Below are 20,996 nucleotides of genomic sequence, written 5' to 3' on the forward strand. Positions count from 1 at the left end.
ATGCTTCACTCATTTTCAGGTGGCATTTTCGCATTCTTGATGATAACAAGATGGCAAGCTGTGATATATGTGTTCTTCTAGAGGCACAAAGAGTTTATAATGAGTCATTATTATAATTTGTGTGTGTGCCTTTGATGTTATTGTAGATTTCCAGGCAGATGTCCCACCCGCTGTGTGTTCCTAGTTTCAGTCTGATGAACTGCTAAAGCTACTGGACACTCAACAGTAGCTCCGGCATCCCACAATGCACTAGTAATAAGTTTTCTTCAAGACGAAGAGGCTTTTACTGCAACACACAATCAGTAGCCCACACTGAAAGAAACAAATCAGAAAACTGCTGTTCCATAAGCATAGAATTGAAAGAGATGCATAAGTAAAATGATAGACTATCCATTCCAGTTTGGAAAGCATGAATAGGATTTTTGATGAAGCTTAATTTCCTTCAAGCTCTTCAGCCGTGGCTAAACCATTTAAAATAAAAATAGATGTGTTAGGGAGAAGGGTGCTCATCACTGTTTATTATTTTGAAAAGGCACAGGTCCCCCTCTATCTGTTTGCTAATGACAAATGAGTTGAATTCTTTTCTCAATTTCAGCAGCACAGAAGTAGGCTAATTCCCCCAGCTGCTGTGACTTGGCTTCATATTTATGGCAGAAAATGGAAGGAAACATCTGGACCAGTGACTTTTAATGACTTGCAAATAAGAGAGCATGTATTCTCTGACACATCACTGAGCTGTAGACTTTTAAATTGCTTGGTGTAACTCAAATAAGCCTCCAGTAGATAAAATGTTAATTGAAAAAGATGTATTTTACTGACCAGTGTCATGCATTACTATTGTTGTCAAATGAGTTTCCCAAGCATCCTGTACCTTTTGCAGTGACTTCAATCTCTTTCACCTTTTAACAGAATGCATCCTTGAATGATTGTATGGACTTCATCTAAATCCACTAAATCTTAGAGAACTTACCCATTTCAAGAGACTTAAAAACAATGAAAAGAACCAACCCACAAAACCCAGTGCTTTCAAAGAAAACTTTCAGTCCAAGAATACACTCACATCCCAGTAAGCTGAATTGTCTGGGGAAGTTCTTGACCAAAGGTCATGCTTTAATGCTGGATATTGTCTGCCTCAACACTTGATGGGTCACTGTCTTGGTGTACAAATAGTCATGCTCACTTCAGTGAGCCTTCTTAGGGGGCACTGCCCCAGTCAGCTCCATTGACATTGCAAGAATCTCACCTTTTATTATGACAAGCTCCTTGAGGAACATGCAAATCTGTGATGGATGTGCTAAAGAGCTGGAGCAGAAGAGGGATATGAACAGAAAAGCACAGCTTTCCCTCTTCCTCCTGATTCTTTCTTTTCTAACACAATTATTCTGTGTTAGAATTTTGCTGTGTTTTTTGAAGTGTAAGATCATAGGTAGCTGGAAGAAGTGTTTTTGAACATATTTTCTAAAGAGCTGATCAAGTGGCCAGGTTGTTACTGAATGTTTTTGGAAACTGCTTTGTCTTTACAGTGGTATTTGGGGAATTACAATATATCACTTGTTAACCACTGTTTTTTTGTAGGTTTTCTTTGTTTTCTGTTATGGAAGTATCTGTATGAGAGAGCAAAGGGATACTACGTTACCCCAATGTGGTCAGCCAAAGCCAAGGGAGAATGTATGATCAACATGAAAATATTTTGCCAACAAGTAGCTTTATAGTCTCACATAGCCAAAGCACAGGTGCAACAAACAAATATGTTAAAAGAGCTAAAGAAGGCAAATGGAAAAAAAAAGTTACCTGTCTCAGGCTGTTGATTTATTTGGGGCAATAATTTTTCCAGTTCTAGCTTAGGTGGCAATCACTGGAATAAACACTTAATTTGTAAGCAGGATTCTGTTTTAAAGGAAAATGCAGAATTTTTTGGAGGCTTGGAGATGTATTTATTTGTTTTTCATGCCAGTGTGCTAGATGAAAGATAAGTGGCACTGGTTAATGCTAAAAGAAAATAAAAATGCCAACTAAATAAACATTTGCAAAACTCACAGCAGTAATACACCTCATTCAGCTACAGAGTTGAATATTGTTGAGGTGACAGTTGTTTCTGACAGTTGTACTGACATATTTTGGACCTAATTTTGATTCTGATGAGTTGTACTTAACCATATGAACCTGTGGCCAGAACTGAAGTCTCTTATTGTCAGTGGAAAGAATTCTGAGAAAGAGCCAGTAGGTTTTAGATCAGCCTTCTTTAAGACAGTTTATTTCAGTGGCACCACTTAGCAGAACAAGCTCTCAATTCATGTCTGCAAGCACACAAAACTAAAGCTGTCTGTTCTCTTCACTTGTTTCAGTAGACACAAAGCTTGAATGGGACTTCCCATCAAGTTATACTCTGAAGCATCAGCCATCTGAGCATTCCTTTTTCAAGTGAGTAATTCCTTTTGATCCTGAAGTCAGCTGTAAAGTTACTCAAAGTGTAGTTAGAATTTTCAGAGCATTATGAATGCTGGAGATACTAAATATATTCCCGTGGATCATGGGTGAGGGGTTTTGTTGTACCTCTCTTTATGGTTAGTCTGCCCACAATCCCAGTGTTTTCACCATAGATATAATTTTTGTGCAATGTTCTAAATGAAATTGTCCGGGATACCAAAATAGCCAACTTTATTTGAAGTGAGTTTTTACCACTTAAGTGCTGACAGTACTAAAGTGAAGTTACAGCATCACTAATTAGCCATGATTGAATAGTATCAATCAGATTGAAATGGTGATATATTTTGTCCTCCTCTCCTCAGTGAAGCTTGACAATTCCTGTGAACTGATGTAATAATATTTTTATTCTGTCTTAAGTATATAATAGTATAAGTGAGAAATGAACAGTTTATGGACTGTCCACTATCTCTCTAGAGTTTGTATTGGAGATTTGAAATTTTTCACCTGGGGCAGAAGAGTTTATGTGCTTTCAGAGTGACCATAGCAAATATAGAGGAAGAGCAGTATTGCACACATTTTCCTTGTACTTCTTCTAGGGTGAGTGAAATGCAAAAGCTCAGCTGGTCTTGTAAACGGAAATCCCTCAGAATGAATAATCAGACCTCAGGAGTTTATGCTTTCTTTTGTTGCCTGTGTCAACCTAACAGAGTCATATTATTTGCTTTTTTTCATTCAAAAGAGAGTTTTTATTAAAGAGGAGCAATGCGTTTAGTAAATTTGCAAGACATCTTGCCACTCTGTCTTTTGCCTGGTTTTTTTTTGTTTGTTTGTTTGTGGGGTTTTGTTGTTGTTATTGTGGGTGGATTTTGTTGTTTTGTTTTCCAGAAAATTTTAAAGAAGCGTAAAAACAGGGCCTTGACTAGCTTCTCTAAAAGCTTCTTGTTCTGTATTAGAATCAGTCCTAACCTGTGTGTGTTAAATGTTAGACTAATATTTCTATAAGGTGACTCTCAACAGCAGATATGATTCTATATTGATATCTGTAATTTGACTTACTGTGTTGTGATATGATTCAATAGGAGTCAGAAACTGGAGGAGTTTTTTAACTAATTGAAAATTTTACAGAAAAAAATATTAAAGGGTCAGACTGTGGAATAGGTCTTTGAGTTCATTAACTCTGAACGAGCTTACGTACCTGCAAATATTTTTGGAGGAACAAAAACTGTTCCATTTCTTAATTTTCTCCTTTTCACGGAGATTACAAATCAAATTGTAATTCTTCCAATCCTCATGGTTTAGGTGTAATTTTTTATTCTGCTTGCAGTGTTACCTAGCAAGTTCAAGTAAATGCAATACAGTGCTTGTGTCTAGGGTATGGATGTGCTTTTACAGAGGTGTCTGTTGTCTGCCTGGCCCAGGACACTGAGGTCCTCTCTCACTTGGCACAACACTTTGCCAGTGCTACGATCCTGCTGGTTCACTGGAGGGAACAGATATTTTTATACTTCAAATTTACTTCCTCTGAATTTAGAAAAAAGAAAATAGAAATAGTAATGAATGTTTAAACTGTTTAAAATATATAGGGTTCAGGTAAGTGTGGAAAAAACCCTTTCTAAATAGAAAGTATAAATTCACATATTGGTTGTTTTTAGATATGTTGCAGAAAGGATGGGTCTGGAATTTCCCCAAAGATCTTATACATGAATGAAGTTACAAAAAAACCCCCAAATCAATCAACCAAAAAAAACCCAACCACAAAAAATCCAAATCAAGACCAAAAAAACCCCAAATCAAACCAAAACAAAGACTGAAACAACTAAACCAACAGCAGAAATCAGTAAAACTCATTATCTGTGATCAAAATTTTTTTAGCTTTTGAAAAAATTCTGCATGTCTATAACTATGTAAGTTTTATTAAAATTTCAGCATCCTTTCAATTCAACTTAATGTCAAAATAAATTCTGAACAGAATACTCCCTGTTAATTGCTGTGTGGTCTTTGATCAGCAAGATTATATTCATTTCCCCATTACTCTTGCAGTGTTTTACAGTAAAACGTGCCAGGGGCTGGATGTATAAGTGAGGATAGGTTTTTCATTTTCTAACAGAGATGATACTGATAGTACTCATTCTAGCTTCTCCCCTCATACCTGCTCAGAGGTAAAAAGTGAAGGCTTCAAGATGTCCAAAGGGCATGTGACCTGTTAGACTACATAATGTTTTGATAAGTAATCACAGTACTGTTTGCACTTCAATTAGATTAACAGCTGAACTTGCAAATCATGTCTCTGGAGGGTGTTTTTTGATAGCTAACTAATTGGTAGTTGTCTGAAGTAAATTGCTTGATATTGGTCAATGGTAAATTGTGATCATGTTAATTTAATTGCAGCTCTGCCAATGCTATAATTAACGCTGCTATCAAAGCAGTCAATCAGTTCATTGGAAAAAGAAGGCAACACTACGATATTAAATTCCCAGGTGCCATGACACACAATGTGATTCTGCATAATAATAATAATGTTGGCTCTGTTCACTGTGAGCTAAAGCCATTGTTTTCAGTGGAAATGGATGCAATGGTGTTGTGCATTATTACAAATATTGCCAGCAAATTGCCCCAGAAAGACTTTTGTCACTCTAAGAAAATAAGTTATTTTCCTAGCTGTCTGGGAAAAGATGTGACCAGAGATACTGCCGTGGACATTGCCTGGAAATGACTGGGTTTTGCTGCATAACACACACAGAAGCAGATCACAGAATCACAGAATGGCTAAGGTTGGAAGGGACCTCTCAGAATCACCTAGTCCAACCTTTCTGCTTAAGCTGTGTTCCCTAGAGCACATTACTCAGGGTTGCTGAGACAGGACTCAGAAAATCCCATTATCAACCCTTTCCCATGTTTATATTTTCTGTTCTCACTTTTGGGAGTCATTCACAGGGGCTAATGACATGGACTCTGTCCCACATGCACCTTCTTTTCTTCAGATGTGTTCCTCAGGCAGAAAGTGGCCCTCTTCTTTCCTCTTACGGCCAGCACATGCTAATGCTTGCCTCCATTTTTCAAAAGTATGTCTTGCCATCACTGGAACCCAGGGCCTTTGAAGTCGCTGTTTTGGTTTTGTTCTGGTTGAGTGGGAATAGGACTGTGTGCCTTTTTATCTCCAGCAGTTTGGTTTAGCAGTTGTCAAGCAGCGTTATGAAGAAACTACCTTAAGTGAGTCTCTGGCACTCCTGGGTTCATTGTATGCCTCTACAGCAGCAAAATTCTGCAATAAAGATTGTCTAAGCAGGTAACTTATAATTTTTTTCTGTATTTGAGGTATACTCCAGTGAGTTGTAGGTGTCAAGAAGAGTTGGAAAGCAAAGGGTTATTGCATTCTGGCAATCTCCACTTGCCAAATTGTTGTGCTGGACCTTATTGCGGTTGACACAATTTAGAATAGCCCAGAAAATATGTAGGCAGCTCCTTAGGACTTGTTAAGTACCTAAGTCACCTGCAGAAGTTACTTTTTAGAGCCTCTTTGCCCCCCTTCTTACTTGTGATACGCTTCATGTCCAAAGAAGGAAATTTTAGAGGAAGATCATAGTGTGGTATGGAAGACCATATTGTCTTGACTATAGAGACAAGCTATGCTGTTGAGTGATTACAACTGTTATAGCAAACTCACCTACTAATTGCGTGCTCCCCTCCCCAATTGCTTTGCATTGTTTCTGATAATAAACACTTTAAAGTGAACTAGGGTGCTGCAGGAGGCAGGACTACTTAGCCTCTTATTCTTAGGCATGATGTCCTATCTGTTCTCTCCACATACAGAAAGTACCCACATGCACAAACAAATGTAAGTGCTTATGGATAATTAAGATTTTCTAAATTTGGCTATTTTAAAAAAATCTAGGGTTTTTTTTTCCAGTTCTGTTTTTTATGTGATGAAATAAAATGAGATCTATAAACTGCCTTCTCTAACATCTAGTATGTTGCAGTCAACAGGCTGATATTGTGGGGTATTTATAAAAGGCAGTTTCAGAGCTGGCTACTCTAAGATGCCAGGCTCTGCAAACCTACTTGAAACAGGACTCTAATACCTCTGGGTGCAAAATACTAGTAGATATTCCAGATTTTCTTCTAGTTACTAAATACAATCAAAGTATATAAACATTGTAGCTGCAACTTGAATTTCAGCTTTATTTCATAAGAATATTTTGTGAAGAAAATAGGAAAGACTTTTCTTTCTTATTTTTCCTTTTTTTATGATTTTTTTTTTTGGACTCATTGAAACTGGTAAGCTGATTTACTATGGCAAGAGATAAAAATGGTCACACAAAAATCTCATATTTGAAATGTAAATATATAAAAATAAGACATATAATATTTTCTGTCATCTTATGCCATGAATTTATTTACAGAAGTGATAACTAAACTAGGTTTGTACCCTTATAAACTAAAAAGGTAGTAATTCGTATTTGAAACACTAAATGGAAGCCTGAGCAGATAGTGATAATTTGAAGGGAAACTGACTTTGGGAAATATTGTTATCACCTAGAGTAAAGCAGTAACACAGAAACTGGATTTTCATTGGTAAGAGTGCTGATACTTGAAAAATAAGGTAATACAAATGTGTTTTAGGAGAAGGGGAGTGCATTTGTACTGGTACTTGTTCTTGTCAATTACCTTTTATCCCAATATAAAGTTCAGAATAATATGAACATTTATGTTTCCTTTAAGAGAAAATTAGAGCAACAGCATTTCTTAATGAGAAGCATTCATGTTATCTCTTTCCTAAATAAATTCTCAATTCACACAAAAGAAATACAAAGCAAGCTGTTTTGTAGTGTTTTAACACAAATGGTAACAGATAAGAGCATTTTGAAAGATAAGAGTAAGGTGAAGATTAATAAATCAGACAAGATGCTGCATGTAGTAGCTTTATAATTGTAAGCAGCAAGATTCAAATAACCAGATTTCTCTTCTCTATCAAGACTTTTATATTAACTCACTTTCACCTTCCCTTTATCTCACTCTTTCCCTTCCAAACAGTTAGATGTTAATTTAGTTTCTCTTTAAATTGTCTCTAAAATGCATGTTTTGCACTTGTACAAAGCACACTGCTTTCTATCACTATTGCCATGCTTTTTATGTATCTCTGTGTATAAGCTGGTAAATATCCATGGGAATTTCTACCAGTAGGAAATTTCCAATCTCACATGGTTTGCAGTTAACAAATGAGCATAAGGACTTATAATTCTTTTATTGCATCTTGTTTCGGTAATTGCAGATATTTCTTTAGCCAAATTCATAATTTTTAGTCTACTAAGTTCACTGATAATAAGTGACAAAAAATTCTGTGACAAAAAATTCTGTGACAAAAAATTCTGTGTTTTAACTTTGGTCATTTTTGCTTAGCTCTTGTGCTAAGAAAACAATTAAGATACTTGATCTTTTCAATACTTCCCATTCCTTATCCTTTTACTATGTGTTCTAGTCTTGTCTGCATTTTTCTTGTAAATAAATTATTTCTCCATATTTCTGCAAATCAGACAATCCCTTTCTTTTCTATATTTTTGCTTCTACTTTGTACTTTTGAAGCAGAATGTTTAGAGAGAAACATCGGATCCAGAGTAGGATGCCCAGATAATACGATTTAGTAGATCTGAAGAAAATGTTAAAGAGGGATTTAGGGTGCATGTGCATGCAGCACATATGATACCAATCCACAGAAACAATAAAATGGAAATTAAGATTCGTGTCTCTAAAAGTCATAACCTCTCTCTCCCTCACTACACATGTGCTTCACCATTCCTATCATTATAGCTACTGCAGCCTAGAAACCACATGTTGCACTTTGGATGACTCTGAATTTCACATTTTGGGAAAAGAAGCTTGAAATATTCAGGGAAAGCTAAAACGTTTCCTGCAGTTGAGAAAACATTTGTAAGAACTGCAGATACATAAAGCGTATTCTGATGTGTAGTAGGAAGTGGCTGGAAATCTTTTGGGGCTGATCTTAAGTTTTCACAGCTCGTAAATATTATGTAAATATTACTCTGAATTTCACAATTCAGACAGCTGAAAAAAGTAGAGCACTTCAAGTGATAAGGTAGTAACACTCTTTTCAGAAGGAGACAAGCAGGTTCTAGGTAACAGAGTTTGTATTGCTGTCAATGGAAGAGACAAGAACTGGTTCAGTCTTTGGCCTGATATCTCTATGAACAGTTATTTCCAGGGTGAACTTCATGATCTGTCTATTCTATACAAGCGATGTGAATTTACTATTCATGACACTGTAAGTTTCAAATCTCAGTTTATAATTTGAAAATTCTGATATTCAACAGAAAAAGGGGCACTGACTTGGAAGCTTTTTTACATTAGCTCACTATTTCATGACAATCATCTCACAAAAAAAAAAAGTAAATCTCCACTACTGCATATAGTTTAGAGTGGTATAAGATTGCCACAATATTTCTATTTTTTTTCCCATTGAAGCTTAAAATGATTCTCAATTGATGTTATATTTGAGTGAAAAATAACAATATTTTTAGATAGTTTTGCCAACACTCTGATGTAACATAAATATCTGACCTAGCTGTAGGGCAGGAGAGGTCGAAGACAATATTTCACTATAAGCTACAAATTGAAAGGATGCCTAGCTTAGTTTCAACAATTCCATTATCTTCTTTTTGTTTAATCGATAACTATTGCTTATTTTTAGACAGAATATTGGACGTTTATATAGCTCCATTCTATGCATTCAGCTCTCAAACACAGATTTGCATTGAGCTTTTTGTTAAAGTAAACACGACTACATCAGGAAAAGACATAGTTATGTGTTATACAGCAGTGTGAGAACATTTTTCCAAAAGGATGATTCTTTTCTAGGCACTTCATCAAATTTCTTTTTGGTCTTTTTAGTGCAGACTGAGTCTGATTTCATTCAAAGCAACCAAAACACATGAAAGAATGTGGGGAGGTAGGTCTGAAATAAAATCCATGTTGTTGTCATGACAACTAAAATGCTAAAAAGGATGCAGAAAATTATTATTAAATAAGATAGTGCATCAAGTTGTTATGGCAACTATATAGTAATAGGAAAAAAATGAGGTTTCAGAATAACATTGTATGAAAAGTTTCCTCTTTATCAAAACACGTCATTGTAAAAATATCATAATGAGGAAAAAGGGGAGTGGAGGACTTGGTACAAAAAGAGGTTAGGATTCAGCTATCTACCTCAGTGTATTTACCTTAAGTGCTGTAATGTTCCATGGAGAGTGTCTCTGCTTGGTTTCCAGTCCTGTCACAGAGGGATTAGAACACAGAAGACACTAGAATATATTCCAGTGCTCTTTCCCAGCATTATAGCAATAAAGTTCAATGCTACATTTCACAAATAAGCTGTCATGGCCCCTATTTACCCGCAGTGAGGTAGATGAAGCTTCAGTGGCATATAAGAATGGACTGTGAAACCCTAACTCAAAAAAATGGGATAGGGGAAAGGTTGATGGTGAGGAGTAGTATCAAGAGGCTTCAATTCTGTGAAAGAATTATTTTTCAGCACACTAGATTACTTCCTTGTTTATTTAGCTTAGGACTTCATAATAAATGAATATTTGCTAATAGCAATCATTAAAAGAATTGTATAAACCTATTTTTGAAGCCAGGAAACTTCTTAAGCAGCAACAGCAGTAGAAATGACTATCTGGGCTCTGTGCCACAACTTGTGGTATAAGCAGCAACTACAGGCTGCTTTGCCTGGTGCAAAAGAAATGAGATATTGTGCTCAGGGAAGCCAAAATATCTCCCGTGCTATTTTCCCTTGTGTGTGGTGCCCAGCTGGCTCCATCCTGCAAGTCACTGTGGTTTGTTCTTCTCGGTTATAAGCCCTCTTCTGGGGAACTCTAGCAGGGAGTCAGAGGCTTTTTCTCCCAGCAGTGTTTCCTTCCTGGAGGCAGGAGTGAGTGCAGGAAAGAGGAATGACCAGGGAGTGTATGGAAAGTCAAAGTCAGATACATAAGAGAGCAAACGGCCTTTGAGCGTTAAGAGATGGCCACTTTCTTGGCCCCTTAGGTTCTCCTGCAGCAGTAGGTGAGGCAAGCTGATTGGTATTTTTATCCGGTTTCTGTCAATGAGCAAGTGTTTTTCCAGTTAAATAATTTTTTATTATATAATTTTCATGAAAAATAATTGCTGTGTGTGGAGATAACTTTTTTATAAATATATATATTTTTTAAAGTAACAAAAAGCTAAAATATTGCAACACTAAAGAATGTTGGCATGGCTGTTCTGTTGCAATGTCTTCTGGCTTCTTTCTTCTGAAGTTTGCTTGTCTGATGTCTGGCTTTGTTTTTAAGGACTGAACTCCCCAGCTGAACTTGATTTTGTAAATAGTTTCAACTCCAGTTCTATCCTATAACATTAATCCTCTTGCTATCAGTTGAAATGATGTAATCTATCCAGAGGTAAAGGAGAATTTGAGCTTGAGGGACTATGAAAACTATGAGTAGGGGAAGATACTAGGTCTTGAATCAGAGTAATTTTTCAGAGTTATTACTAAAAGTATGAGACTTGTGGGAGATGGTGAACATGTTTGGAAGCCTAAACATAGGCCTGCATAAACCTGCGGTACATTGTGATTTTGCAGATTTGAAAGTAGTTGCATATTTGCATTGAAAATATGTGTGAACCACAGCCTGAGGTCAGATTTTAGCTACTTTTCACTGGGATTGTGATGGCAGACAACCAGTCTAGCTGTCATGATTTCTGCCTTGGAAACTTTTTTATATTTTACTTTATTTTGAAATTCAGAGAACAGTGAGTTTTAGTAGAAACTGTAACTGTAGGCATACATTTCTTAATCTTTATGGTATTTTCTATTGTGTTTGTAGCAGAGGTATGGACTGATTTGACTTTATGGATATGGTTGGAAAAAAGGGATTCTGGAAAAAGTTGGCTTCCAACCCAGAGGTTGCAAGTGGGATGGTGGTGATGAAGTAGGACAGAGGAAATGAACTCACATGTAAATAAATTAAAGCTTCTTTTTCTTTCACATTGGGATGGCAAAATCCAAGCCAGCAGAACTCTTCCAAGCAGACTCCTGTTAAAGAGCCCTGAACTCCTTTGCCCAGCTTCAGCAACCTCAGATGTTTTTGTTGCTCCAAGTTCTTATTTTATCTCCTGGGACTAAATTAAATGGCCTTGCTAGGCCAGAGAACATTAATTTGAATCACTTCCCTGCCTCTAATAGTTTATGCCACTGTCCCACTGGCATAAACAGAGGTCCTGAAAGCATGAAGAGATGTCCAAGCCACCTGTGCACAGCAGGCCCTTTCCCCCGCATGGCTAGTAATAGCTAATGAAAACAATTTGGGTTCAACACTAATCAAATTAAGATATTTCCCTGAGGGAAGCACCAATTACATACTTCTGTGTAGTATCTATAGCTTGGCTAATTCTCAAGGCTCATCTTAATGACACCAACAAGATTTGCCAGTTACTGCTATTCTTCATGGATCAAACCAGGTGGTAAGGGTTGCATGCAACACTGCTTGCCCTGAATGTGTGTGTCATCAGCTAATGGTGTTATTTCACCACTCTGCCTGTTTTCACTGGGACATAGAGACTACTGACATCCTACTGATTTCCAGGGCAGTTTTGAAATACAAACATAAGTGTAGAGTGCCTTGAACACTTAACAAGATAAAATCTGTTTAAGTAAATATGGAAAAGGAAGGTGTGCACTAGGGAAAGATTATTAGAAGAAGAAATAATAAATATACTTTAGAAGAGGCTAGACAGAAATTGGTGTCTTAATTACTTGGCTCACTTTCACTAAGTGGTTGAACAAAGCTACCAACAAGTAATCTGATTAAGAGAAAGCATCTAGATTATATTCTGAATATTGTTGTGTTCTTTTTTCCTCTGACTGAAAAGAGAGTCCTGGAGGACTGCTGTGCTCAGAGTACCTGTTAGCTTTGGTCTTCGCTCCCCTTTGCAAAGTGTGATCTGTTTAAACCTCTGTTAGTTGTGCCTCCATTCCTTAGTGCCTGCTCTCATGCAAGACTTTGTACAGTGATGAAGGGTGTGTGTAAAGCTTCCTCTGTTATGGTACCATGGCAAGATTTTCTCCAGGAACGTCCAGCTTGGCTCTTCTGTAATACTTTGCACAGCGCCTTTCTTCTGATCAGAATGCACCTGAGAAGTGTGACTAGGTGTTTAATATCTTCCTAAATTTAAATTTTTCCAATCCTGTAGGAACACATTTGGTGCCATTCCTGGCTTTGATAAAAGCCACACAGCCAGCTCCAGACTCTTGATGAGCTGCAAGTCACTAATCCAGGTAAAAACACAAGGCATCTCTACTATGCACTGATCCTGCTTGGTCATTCTTGGAAAGAAACACCAAATAAATTTTTGGAATACTGAAATTTCAAGACATTCTAATACACAATATGCACAATTTTCTTATCTTTTTTAATAAAGAACAATCTATAAAATGTAGTGCTTATATTCTAGTCTGAGGGAAAGGAGCAAGGATGTGGTGAGGAAAACAACTGAAGCTGAGAGAGGCAGCTTAAGCTCTTCCTCCTGCAGTGACTGTGGCTTCATCATGTCTCTTAACTCCTGCAATCAGATGATCATATACTGATTTCTGCAAGCACCTGAGAAAGTGGATATAAAGAAAAGTGGAGGAGAAAAGAAAAATTGTTTTTCCACTTTGATGATTTCAAAGTTTTCTTCATGTTCATTTTATTCTGATGCAGAAAGATGCAGCTGGTGAAGTGTTCACTGAAGCACAGCAGAAAAATGAGTACTGCAGGAATCTGACAGGATAATGCAGAGTTTTGGTGCAGTGATTTGCAAAATAGATGGGACACTGGAAATAAATTTTTGGACTATCTGGAATTCTGAAATCTCCATGGTATGGTAATGTGGTTTGTTCATAGACTTATAAAAAAGACCATTTCAAATACGTGGATTTATTTATCATGAGTCATCTAGACACATGAATCAAGGGGACAGCAATGGGGAAGTGTCAGCTGTTCTCATTGTTCTAAATAGCTTCACTTTCAGATTGCTGAAAAGGTGTATCATTGCAGCTGGAAACTTTTCCACTTGGAATATATAATGATATTGTTTTTGCTTTAATTGGGATTGCAACAATAGTCCTTTAAAAGCGTTTTCCATTTTTCTCTGAGTGTTTCTTACGGTATAGGTCTTGATAAATCAACTCACAGTAGGGATAGGGATCAGGTTCTTTGTGGGTTTTATTTTTTTGTTATTTTGAAAATGTCTGTATTCCATGGACAGTTCTTCCATTGCACTGTATTTTCCTGAAGGCTTTATTTTATCTCTGCTCACAGGAATAATGAGAAAGAAGCCCAATCTTGGAATAATCAGTGGCAATGGTTTAAAACAACCAATAAAAAATACAAAAGTTGATTATTTTTCTCTTGTTAAAAATTCATCCATTGAATCTTGACCTGTATTTCTATAAAGACCAGGGAAGTTACATCTCTGCTTCCTTTCTGGGTTCTTCTGTATCCTAATAAAGGGTCTGTTATTGTATTTTCATTTAAAACAACTGTACTTTTGTGTATTCTGCTGTGGCCACCATAAGAGGGCCTGAGGCTAAACAAGGAAAGATGACTCGGGTATGTCTGCAGCATGGCAATATAACTGCAGGCCAAACCAGATAGCTTCGACCTAACTGACCAAAAGTAGTCCAGCAGTGACATCTAATAGGTCATCATGGGATGACTTATGCCCTCTTCCGAAATTGGGTGCTACCTGTGAACTTCCTTTCTGTGATTGCTTTGTGTTGGCAATGCTTGTTGCCAAATGTGGCAATATTGGGCAATTGATTTAAATGCCCTGCAATTAATTTAAAATGGGTCTGACTTTGAAACAAGATGTGTTATGGTCTATGCACTGAAGAGCAAATATGAGCATAATAATTCACTTTATCTTATATAATATGAAATTATCATTACCATTCTGGTTCTTCCCATTTTTTTAAAGCTGAGAAACAAGAATAACTCAGCATTTAACTGTCAGCATAAATTGTCATCCTATTTGGAGACCTTGTGCTAATTAGGTTGTCTCTTAAAGGAATCTTAGAATAATGCAAGGAAGAAAAGTCTTAATTGGCAAATTTCCAGTATGAGAAGACTAAACATGAAGCTACGCAGTTCTCTCTGCCTTTTGTCTGAGAAGCAGTCTTAAGTAATAATTAGTGTTTTGCTCTCTCTGCTCTCAAAAAAAAATAATCTCTTTCAATTTCACGTTAATGTTACTTATGCTTTCATAAAATGCATTTAAAGTAGGTGTTTTAAACTGGGATACTAGAAATGACAATGGTAAATCTTGAAATAACTCAAAAGTGGCAAGATAGTTCACTGAATATCACACTGGTCAAAACAAGGGGAGAAAGTTCTTTTCCCATTTTGGTATTGATCTACTTGGTGCAATTGTACAGGTCATGTTTATCTGAGGCTTGAATATATGATCTGTACAATGGGCATAACTGTGCTTTTCTGTTTTTTAAACCACTGGAAGGATTGAACTTTTATTAAAAAACTACTTTTGACAAATACGAAAACGAATGGAAGTCCAGAACTGACCAGCTTCTGGTGAATTAATGTTATATCCAAACATGCTTTGCAAGGTTCTGGAGGTGTTGCAGTGGACTGTCTTGCAGTCTGGGCTTTCACATATCAGCATGTGTAGCAAATGTAGTTGAACAGCCAACAGATAGTGTAACTTGGAAGCAATTAACACTTCTTTCACTGACATTGGTTAAATCTTGAATGTGAACTTGCTATTACAGGACTTCAAGTACCAAAAATATTGTGGCTCAGAAAAAAGGTAAGAAAGATAGAGGTGTCGCGAAGAAAGGCTGTGCACTTTCATGCATACACAACCTTTATTTTGAGTTAGAATAATTCTAAGTAATTCCAAATATCAAATGACTGATTTTTAAATGTCAGGTCTTCTGCCGATCCTTAGGGCAGCACCTCTGAAAATGTTCTTAAGGATAATAGAGGACAAACATTATCATAACCAGAAATTTTATTGCAAATACTAAGTGACGAATTCTGACAAGACTAGTTTGATTATATGAAAAGGGACTAAGAGGCGTAAGCTGCCATAAAGGAAGACTTCTGCAATTTATATTCTCTTGCTGATTTTTTTCATTTTTAGCTAACTTAACAATTGTATCTATATTAAATCAAACTGAATGGTCAAGTAAATTTTAAAAGGCTTGATGAGATGATAATGGTATCCCTTTGCAGTATCCCAAACCTGTACTGTCTCCATAGAGTATTGGTCTTTTGTATTATTAACTTATCTGTAACCTCTGACTGCAGTAAAAATCTATGCTACTACAATGTCTGATTTTGGCTCAGAGAGAGCAGTGATGAGGAGATTCATTAGACCTTCACAGGATACTCTTGAGACTGCACATACAAAGCATAGGGTAGGCTACTGTGTTCAGGAAGCTTGGTACAGGTCCGGGACACAGTCTTGGTTTCTGAAATGGCATAAGAAATTCTGACTGTAAAGGAAGAATATTGAATAAATCTTTATGGATTTAGTGACTGATCCATGCATAACAAGTTTTTGCTGTGTGTGTGGCATGCTGATTCTTGTAGTCCTTTGAATAAAGGCTGCAGATTTTATTCTTTTTTGTCTGAGTCTCAGCTCCAGGACTGCAGTGCTCCTGCGTGCAGAGATACCCGGCTGAAGGTTATCTGACTAATTCTGAAGTGTTAGACAGAGAATGCCAGCAGTCCCTGTTCTCAAGCCCTGTAATGCTGTTATAAATATGTAATTGACATACTATAATTACACTAAAAATCCAGTAATTCAACATGAAACTTTTATAGATGCACAATAAAGTTTCAGAAACATGACTCTTCTACTGAAACCCTATATTTAAGTATATGGTGACATCAACATGTCCAGGAATGGTGTAATTAACTGGAACAGTATTGTTAGGAGATTTTATTGAAAGTTATCTATAATATTAAAAAATTATTCACCTTATTTATAATGTTTCCTGGATGCAGTAAATGCTCGCTTTACTGAGGCACTGTAGGTTATTCCTTTGAGAAAATGACCTGGAAACTACAAGCATCTACCTATAGGATTTTTTTGTATGGGAACCTGAAGGTTTAACGTTTTAGTACTAAGATTTAGAAGGAATGTTCTACCTACTACAGTTGGAGTACCTTCAGAAAACTTCTGTTAAACAGCTGTTATGCACCCATATATTTTCTGGGTATTTTACCCAAAGATATCCCAGATTTGTCCCCAATTTTTGTGGCACAGGTTGACAGTTTCAGCATGTGTTAGACTGTTGTGGAGTATGTGTTTGTATAAAAAGCAGGAATAGATTCCTTGCTACCACTTTCTTCTAGCTAGAAAATAGCATGGCTAAACTACTACTCAATGAAAATATGGCTTATAAAGGTACTACTTTGGAGGAGCTTGCTGTATGGGCTTCTTGTCTCTCTGTTTTAGCTGGTCAGCGGGGCGTACCTTAAAGGGTCTTAACCACAAGCAGTTTACAGTCTGTAAGATTTTAGCACTTACTTGTAAGGTTCCAAGCCCATGGAAATTGGATGAAGGCTTTCATTGCTTATCTAAATATTGAGAAACAATAGAGAAAGACCCTGTTCCTGTTGAAGGGAAATAGGCAAATCAGCCGAGCTCTTGAGGAAAGACTACGGGGTTCCCATCTAGGCCTTCTCTGCCTAAGTGGCCTGAGGGGTCTGTAGCTGGGGTCTCCCATGAGTCATCATATCCTTTGATTTCTTGGTGTGGACGTGACAACTAGCTACTGAAGATAACCAATTACATATGGGAATGTAGCTTTTCCCACTTTCACTGAAGAAGACAAGGTCTGGTCCTCTGGTCTAGTATGGGCAACTTTCCCACAGAGTCAAGTAACATCTCATGAGGTTCTACTCTAAAACTGTAGTAAATCGGATACAGTAACACCTGCTTACAGGTACAGAAATAATTTGTCTGATATTCCCAATACTTTTCTTAAACTAAAGACTTGTGCATCCTATTCAACCATGTGTCTATTCTGGAAGAATGTTTATGAGCAAACAAGTGGCATTAACCTCTCTGCCTTATTTCCTAGAAAGTTTCTGGAAAGTCTAGCTCTAAGGGTCAGCAAAGGCGGACAAGAAAGGCTTCATGGATTAAGAGAATCTGGGTGGTCTTAAAGCTCCTGTCTTGTTCATATTTTCTTATTTTTCCTTTCCTCCCCCCCCCCCCCATCTTCATGGGCTCTTTAGCCTCTGTTTGAGAAGTGTCACATTTGACATAAATATTTGATAGAAGGACTGCCTAGTAAATTGCTTGAAGAACATAATTGGGCTTTCAACCTGTCTGTCCACACTAAGCACCTAAGGCTTCAAAAATGCCTTTCCAGAGGATCTCTGGAAAGATCACCTGGTGTACTGTTGAAATGAAGTCAAGCAACAGAAGTTCCTACAAAAGGACCCAACCTCTATAAATTCTGTCAATTGTGAGGCATGAGAGAAAGTGTAAAAAGCATTCTGATGTTTTAAAATATTTTTTCCACAAATATATGTGTATCTTCCACTGTACTATTCCCTTTTTAATTTCTTTATTTTGTACTAACGATCAGGTTCATTTCAGTAGGGATAACTCTCTATGACTCAACAAAAGATGAAAACCCTCTAACTGCCCTTTTTTTTTTGTCTTTTTCTTTTATGCTATGTGATAAACACAGCTATGGGAAAATAAACACTAGTCATATCTGAGCAAATGTCAAACTGACTGAGAAGAGGTCAGGGTATACATGAAGTGACACATTTTTTAAAATCATGCTGTCATGCATGTTTATTATTTCTATATCTATGATGACAGGAAACTAGTGCTCCATTTTTTCTCTCAATTAGTGTTTTATGAACCTAGTAAGAATTCAAAAGTAGGAAAATATATTAAAGTGATACGGAATTGCTGAAAATTAGTTTTTTTTGTTTGGGATTTTTTTTTTCTTTTTTAAAGGTTGTTAAAGCTTTTGCTCTTCTGTGTGAAAGAACTGTGTTTCGTGTGTTTGTGGATTTGGTAATACAACAAAAGAGGAGAGTTCTGATACTGAAGTGTAATAAGGGTAAAATGGGATTAGAACAGACAAAAGTGAGCTTAATTTTCTCATTTACAGAATTGGACCATTTCATATGGCAGCATCATGCAGTACATAATGTGAAATATAATTAATGTTGAATTACAATGGAAGTGCTATAAATGTACAATGCACACGACATCCACCAACCCATCAAATAACTTTTTTTTTCTGAGAATAGGCTAGCAATTAGAATGGATGCCAAATGGATTTGTAATGAAGGGGGACATAAAATACAGTCTTACTCTGCTTATTGTCACAGCAGTTACCTAGGCTTGTTTTTTTATTCTAATGGTGGTACTGCATTATAAGCGGCAACATTTTGATCTGAATTTTGTCTGAAAGAACTTTTTTTGATAGAGATCAGTGCCTTCATTCCTGCTCTTAACATGATACAGAACATGGCAAACATACATTGCGGGAGACTGATGAATTAATATTATTGACATTATTAGTGTCATCCTCAATGTATTGAAAAAAAGAGAAAGGACAACATCAAAAGGTGCAGGGATATTGTATTTTATAATTGCAGTCAAGCTTTTAGAGTGATTACTTGAACATCTTTCTAACATTACCATTTTTTGGAACTCAGGTAATGGTACTGTAAAGCTCAAACCACATAGCACCTATCCCTCAAAAAATTTTAGGCTGTTTTTCCATTTTTCCTGGACAAAAATGCTTTCAAACTAATTCTCTGTGTGTGTACGTGTATGTATACGCACACACACACACATACACATATATAGGTATAAAGATTCCTATGAGAACACCCTTTACTCACTCTGTAAAAGAATCCTACTATCTGATTTTTATTTGAAGGCTAATGGAAACTTTTGAAATATAGTCAAAGTTCACGTGGGGAACCTAAGAGTTTTGAGAGATGGAAACATTGTTCATAAACCTTGCCAAAGATATGGTATAGTAGGAGACAGAGATGATGATTTGAAGTTAGTATCCTGAGAGTTTTGTATTCTTGTGTATAATATGAACTCATTGGCAAAGTTTTATATTTTTTTGTGGCCATCTCCCTGTTTCAATTTTTATAAGCCAGTAAAATTGTCTTTGCTACCTATAACACTCATTGGTATTATACAAATCTGGTTTTTCTTTCTCCAATTATAAAATGTATTACTTTGTGAGGAGCCATAGAAGATAAAGAACACCACCACATGAACAAACTATAATGACTTTACTGTCCAATCTCAATGTAAACAGAAGCAAAATGTTTCTACTTAGGGTAAGTTTATATGAGAGATGACCTTAGATATTATTGCTGTCAAATGAAATGCCAAGAAAAATAACTGGATTTTATTACATCTTTTCTGTTTCCTTTTCCTATTTGCCAAAGTATAGATTTATTTGAATCATTTTTGCAGAACACCGAGCCATGTCCTTTTCTCATTCTTCTGTCAAGTATCTGGGTTTTTTACAGCTTTCTTTATTTTTTTGTTCTAATCTTTCCACACATTCCACTCTATCCTTTGTAAAGCATAATGGCATTGCAGTTTGCTGTTGATTATTACTTATCCAGAAAGCTATTTATTTCCTCTTGGTGCATTTTCAGCAAAAACCCTGTTCGTTTTTCTCTTTGACCATGACATTGCTTACTGTGTTTATTAAACAACTTGAGTACTTGGATTTTCCTTTAATTAATTTTAGAATGAAAAGTGAGACTTTAGTTACTTCAAATAAGTTACTTTTACTTAAGAGAATCATATATATGTATATAATGCACAAACATTTCTCTGCATTAATTTTTGTTATGACTATGGAGTCTAATTTTTGTAAGGGATATTTTCCCAAATACATGAATACGTATGACTGAATTAAGGCTTAATCTTTTTTGAGCTTCCTTTGGGCTTTTTTTATTTTTAACTAGATATACAAGCTGTTTCACATGTAATTAGACTCATGTGAGTAATTTTTTGGTGCTTATATGTTGAGACAGCATCCACAGTTCTTGGTTATATTTTTAGGGCATTCCTTATGGCTTTCAAGCTGACCATTATTAACCTTTTTTTAAGCTCATTTGCTGGAGTGTGGTTTGGTTTTTTTTTCCTCTTAGCTTTTTTGGCATCGCATATTTGGGACTATTTAACCAACCCACACAATGCACACCTTGTTTGCACATATGGACATGGCATTGTCCAACCTTTTTAACACGGCAAAATGGATAATAGATCAGTTAGGAGGCTCCTTCATCCAAAAATGTAATTGACAATTGGCCACCAGCATTGTTCTTTTGATCAGAACAGTCCTCTCTTTCTCCATAGAATTGACTGGGAAAGCTTGAGAGGTTCAGTGTTGACAATTGCAGGAAGCCTCGAAAAGCTGTGAAGATTTACATGCGCTGCCAGAAGAGCTGTTCTCCCTCTGTCCCTATGAGGCAGAGGACAGCAGGTCATTGGAATTTCAG

General features: G+C 36.5%; 1 long non-coding RNA gene across 1 annotated transcript in view; it reads left to right on the plus strand.

Moving 5' to 3' along the window:
• The window catches only part of LOC127469256 (uncharacterized), a 32,910-nt gene extending 19,595 nt beyond the window's left edge, over positions 1-13,315 (plus strand). The window contains exons 2-3 of the long non-coding RNA XR_007903906.1: positions 12,667-12,751; positions 13,176-13,315. This is a non-coding gene — a long non-coding RNA (uncharacterized LOC127469256). The remainder of the gene's footprint in view (positions 1-12,666; positions 12,752-13,175) is intronic.
• The last annotated feature ends 7,681 nt before the right edge of the window (positions 13,316-20,996 follow it).

This window comes from Manacus candei, unplaced genomic scaffold (assembly GCF_025592945.1).
Source record: "Manacus candei isolate 608988 ecotype Guabito, Panama unplaced genomic scaffold, ASM2559294v1 h1tg000017l, whole genome shotgun sequence".
Classification (NCBI taxonomy): Eukaryota; Metazoa; Chordata; class Aves; order Passeriformes; family Pipridae; genus Manacus; species Manacus candei.